At 28.7% G+C, this 6,000-nt stretch overlaps 1 long non-coding RNA gene across 1 annotated transcript; it reads right to left on the minus strand.

Moving 5' to 3' along the window:
* Positions 1-4,824: 4,824 nt before the first annotated feature.
* LOC136780837 (uncharacterized) lies at positions 4,825-5,466 on the minus strand. The gene is made up of 3 exons (XR_010823838.1): positions 5,387-5,466; positions 5,124-5,295; positions 4,825-5,031 (listed from the first exon to the last, which is right to left on the minus strand). It is a non-coding gene; the product is annotated as an uncharacterized lncRNA (long non-coding RNA).
* Positions 5,467-6,000: the final 534 nt, after the last annotated feature.

A 6,000-nucleotide genomic window follows, 5' to 3' on the forward strand; every position in this document is an offset into this window, starting at 1 on the left:
ACTATAGTGAACAATATGTTAAAGATACCACATCATTTACATCCTGCAGACGTACACTGCAAAGGTATCTTAAGAAGTGTAAACCAATAAATGTTAAGTTAACAGAAAATAACTTTAAAAATTTAGAAACTATTTTTGAAAATAAGGCTGATTTAGATAATTTGACAGTTGAAGTAATTAAAAATAATGGAGAGGCAAACAGTTTTGTTTTTTACAATAAAAATTTCTTTAACAAATTAAATAGTAATAATACACATATCTTTGTGGATGGAACATTTAAAAGTGTACCAAATTTAAAAGAAAGAAATTTGCAGCTGCTCTCAATTTTGGTAAAAATTGACACTATACCCAAAGTAATCCTTTTATATGAAATGTTTAAATTATTTTATTGATATCTACTTTTATGTATTAAAGCATCCCATAATTGTTATTACAGACCTTTCCTTGTATCTGGGTTTTAATGAAACGAAAGGAGACTAATGATTATATACATATTTTTACCCTTCTAAAAACCAAGTTTAAGCACTTTCGACCACTATCATTTATGGCAGACTATGAAAACGCTTTGTCAGTTGCTGCTAAAATAGTATTCCCAGAAATTGAAATTCATCATTGTTATTTTCATTATTCACAAGTAGGTTTAAAATTAGCATATTTATATATATATATATGCTATAGTTTCAATATTATCTGCTGTCATTAATTAATAATTCAATATATCATTTTAGGCTTTAATTAAAAAAGCACAAAATATGTCTCTCATAAATAGAATTGTTACGAAATATAAATATCCCGAAAGATTTAGAGTATTGAAAAGATTAACTCTTTTGGCACTTTTACCTGCAACTTATATTGAACCTATATTTCACTTAATAAAGGAAGAGACCCAACATGAATTTAATAATTTATTCGATAAATATTTCTTTTATTACGAATCTTATTGGTTAAGAAAAGTGACACCAAAGACTTTTAGTGTATACAAATTTGAAGATAGAACAAATAATTTTTGTGAATCTTATCACAGGACGTTAAATAGTAGTCTTGGAAAGAGACCAAATATTAATTTATTTTTGAGTAAGCAGAACCTATTTTATTAATGAATGAAAACATTTTAGACAATTATAAAATTAAGTACTTCTTCTTTCTTTCTTTATGCACCTTTGTATGAATATTGAAGGTATAAGATTGATATTTTAATTTTTAATTAAAATATTAATTTCATAATGCTATAAGGGTAAACCAGTTTTCAAATACAAATTATGTTTCAATAACATAACCGTTTATAAATGTCTTCTTCAGATCACATTAATTCATTATCAATCCAAAGTGAAGAAAATTTAAGCAACAACTGCAACAATTTTACACCTAAAAGAAAAAGTACAATAATGTTTAATGAAGAAATATTACAGTTTTATTCAAAATTGAATAGAATAAAGACAAAACTCATTGACAAAAAGTACAGTGAAATTTTAAAATTAATTGATGACTTCAATGTCATACAAACTTTAAAAGCTAATGAAGAGACTCTAGTGATTAGGTCTATTAAAAACATGAAATGTCACGAAGTAGAAAACAATAACCAAATTTGTGAAACTGTTATAATAGATAATGATTCTTCTCAGAGTGTTTTAAATAAGTTAATTTTGTTGAAAAATAGGTACCTTAACTATAATAATCAAGTTATATTTAAAGTTATTAATAAATTAGATATTTAATTAAAAAAAATATTTGAATCTTTTTGAATATCTCCCTTTAAAAAACCTACAAGCGACACAAATATCATTACAAAGCTATTTGATCTAATTACTAATATTTATTAAACCAATTTACTTATCTGACTTTTTAAAATGACAAGGTGGTTATTGAAATGCTAAGATGAATGGCTCCTCTCGTTTAGTGGACGCAATGATCATATGGATGAATTTAAAGGCCGTGGAATAGAAGCTGGCAATGTATGAATTCTGGACTATCGTTTTAAATCCCATCTTTCGAAACACCTACAAGCGACACAAATTATCACAAAGCTATTTGATCTAATTACTAATATTTATTAAACCAATTTACTTATCTGACTTTTTAAAATGACAAGGTGGTTATTGAAATGCGAAGATGTATGGCTCCTCTCTTGTAGTGGACGCAATGATCGCATGGATGAATTTGATGGCCGTGGAATAGAAGCTGGCAATTTATGATTCCTGAACTATCGCTTTAAATCCCATCTTTCGAAACACCTACAAGCGACACACAAATCATCACCAAGCTATTTGATGTAATTAATATTATTTAATAAGCCAATTTAATTTTCTCAGCTGGTAGCACCTCTGCATTCTAATATTTTCAAAATAATTAGTTTTCATGTAACCGAATGAATATAAACGTTATAAAAGTTAAAGAATTTGTATATAATTAAAAACGTTTTAACCTCTTATAGCTAAGCTGATATTTCGTAAACATTTACATACTGTTTCCAGATAAGCACGATAAAAATTATCTTCTAATTTATTTATCTTACTATAGCTGCAGTGTAGCCAACCCTTTCTCATGAAAACTCCAACTGGGGTAGGTAAAGTGTCGCTGACTCCTCCCTCCAGGTACTTCGTACCTCCATGAATTTCACATATTTTTACTATAGTATGGTTTACTCCAAATCTTACAGGTATTAGCACACGAATCAATTTGGCACAGTGTACGAAGTTACATACCTGGAGAGAGAATAAGGTCCTACTAATGGCAAGGGGGGTACTAGGAGAAGGGTGAGGGGAAGGAAACAGGCCGCTATCTTAGTACCTGTAGAAATGTAGCTATACTATACTATAGTACTATATATATGTCATATTCTGAATCCTGAATAGAGACCGTGCACACCAACACAATGATAGCGAAGTGTCAATGTATAACTGTATACGTATAAATAAATTACACTCAAAAACTGCGAAAATTGACCAATAGTTTACGCTGATAGTATGCATAAGTAGTGTAGTAAGGCCGGTTCTGGCCAAGGTTGCCAAGTCCGCCATCTTGAATAGTACTACGCTCTATAGTAAGTGAATTTTGATATAAGGAATGCAGACTGCACAAAGTGTACTGCCAGCGGAAATACGTCAGTAGCCATCTTAAATGCAGAACGTAATATATCAAAAATTATATATATTATATTCACAGCCTGTCACCGTGAACGGCGTGAACGAAGACAAATGTTAGTATACGGAAAAATAAAGTGTAATAAAGAAATATTTGATCTATCTGACAGCTGATGTACTTATGGTATAAGTGAATAAATAAAATAAAAATGCTTTTCCTAAATTGATTTTTAATTTTGATAAAATGGTCAAATGTAGCCATTAATAAATTAGATTTGGTAATAAATACAAAAAATGCGTTTTATTATAACAAATGAGTTGAGGTAAAATAAACTCAATGTTTTTATATTAATCTGTTAATAAATGCATTTTTTTATTTATTATGGAGTCCAATAAATTAATGGTTATTAAAAAAAAAATTCCTTGTAATGAAAAAAGAAATGAAAAAATTTTAATCTTCACCAAGACTCGAACACGAGCCCACCGCATGATAAACGGCAACCTTACCGCCTGCGCTACAGCGCTCACTTGATGTACCAAGAGCAAAACAGGCTTTTAAAGACTGACTACAATTCTTTCACTAACTCGTCATAAACGATTAAGAATTAGCTGTAATAATAAATACATTTATCTACATAGCATTATTGTACTAAATTTATTGTTTTTAATTTGAAGCATACATTTTGCATGAAGATATGATAATTTAAAACCATTCAGTACTCTATATACAAAACTATTCATATGCTCAACTATCATAAATTAATTAAGTAATATTATAATATTTGTTATATGTAGTCGAATAACTATGATAAACCAGCATATGAATAGTTTTGTATTTAAAGTATTGCATGAACATCCTTAAAGTATCGTATCTTCATGTAAAATGTATGCTTCAAATTAAAAACATAATAAATTTAGTGCAATAATGCTGTGGAGATAAATGTATTTATTATTGCAGCTAATTCTTGATCGTTTATGACGAGTTAGTGAAAGAATTGTAGTCAGTCTTTAAAAGGCTGTTTTGCTCTTGGTACATCAAGTGAGCGCTGTAGCGCAGGTGGTAAGGTTGTCGTTTGTCATGTGGTGGGCTCGTGTTCGAGTCTTGGTGAAGTTTAAAATTTTTTCATTTTTTTTTTCATTACAAGGAATTTTTTTTTTAATAACCATTAATTTATTGGACTCAATAATAAATAAAAAAATGCATTTGTTAACAGATTAATATAAAAACATTGAGTTTATTTTACCTCAACTCATTTGTTATAATAAAACGCATTTTCTGTATTTATTACCAAATCTAATTAATTAATGGCTACATTTGACCATTTTATCAATATTACAAATCAATTTAGGAAAAGCATTTTTATTTGCTTTGAGTTTTTAGGTAAACGCAGCACCACTTCACACGGATAACACGTAAAAATGTCACGGTTAGCGGTAGTCGCTCTTCTTCTAAAGCCAATGTTGCCTGAAGTCCAAATCACACCTATGCTCTCCAGGCATAGTTGTGTTTGTACCGCTTCCCTTTAAATTTTCTATACTCCTGCTGGCTAGCGTTTATCTTCATTTTTGTTGCTAAAAGCTTGATTCTGGCATCACTGCCGTGTGGAACTATTAGTTTGCTAATAAAAGCAGAGGCTTAATTTTAAGAGATTGCAACATATAGTAATTAATATAGATACAATTGTAAAAAGAAAACAAAAATTTTATTTTACATATATTAACTTTACATAAAATCCCACAAAGTACTGTAAAATATCTAACATGTTATATTATATATCTAATCTGTCAGCTTCTTTATTTTAATATTCATCTCAATTATCACAGTTTGATCCTCAGCGATGACACAGTAACCACATTATGGTGAACCTATTCTTTTTTTTTAATGTTCGATCCACATAGCTTCATCCTCAGCAGTGATACAGTAAACACACGTACATTACTATAATTTAATCTGAAACAAAATCCCACAAAGTACTATAAAACATCTTACATTTTATATTATATATCTATTCTGTCATTTTCTTTATTTATTATTGTATTTACCCAAAATGCTGACTCATTTATTTTAATGTCTGTCTCAATTAACACAGTTTGATCCTCATCAGCGATGACACAGAAACAACATTATGGTGAATCTATTCCTTTTGTTTTAATGTTCAATCCACATAGCTCCATTCTCAGCATTGACATAGTAAACACTTTACAATAATTTAATCTGAAACAAAATCCCAAAAAGTACTATATAAAATCTTACATTTGAAATTACAAATGTAATCTGTCAGCTTCTTTATTTGTATCGTATTTACCCAATGTGTTGACTTGTTTATTTTAATATTCATCTCAATTAACACAGTTTGATCCTCAGCGATGACACAGTAACCATAATATGGTGAATCTATTCCTTTCATTTTAATGTTCAATCCACATAGCTCCATCCTCAGTAGTGACATAGTAAACACATTACTATAATTTAATCTGAAATAAAATCCCAGAAAAAACTATAAAATATCTTACATTTTATATTATATATCTAATTTGTCAGCTTCTTTATTTATTATTGTATTTACCCAGTTTTTTCACTCGTTTATTTTATTATCCGTCTCAATTAACATAGTTTGAATCTCAACGATGACACAATAACCACATTATGTTTAGTCTATTCCTTTATTTTAATTTTGAAAATCTGCATAGCTCCATCCTCAGCACAGTGACATAGTAAACACATTACTATAATTTAATCTGAAATAAAATCCCACAAAGTACCACAAAATATTTATATCTTACATTTTATATTATAAAATTTATTGTTATACTTATCTAAAATGTTCAGTCCTTTATATACTTTTAAAAATTATTTTTATGTACATTTTACAAATTTCGTCACTTTATTTATTCACTTATACCATCAGTACATCAGCTG

This window comes from Prorops nasuta, unplaced genomic scaffold (genome assembly GCF_024137725.1).
Source record: "Prorops nasuta isolate Cenicafe-Biocafe unplaced genomic scaffold, Cenicafe_Pnas_1.2 PNAS00020, whole genome shotgun sequence".
NCBI lineage: Eukaryota > Metazoa > Arthropoda > Insecta > Hymenoptera > Bethylidae > Prorops > Prorops nasuta.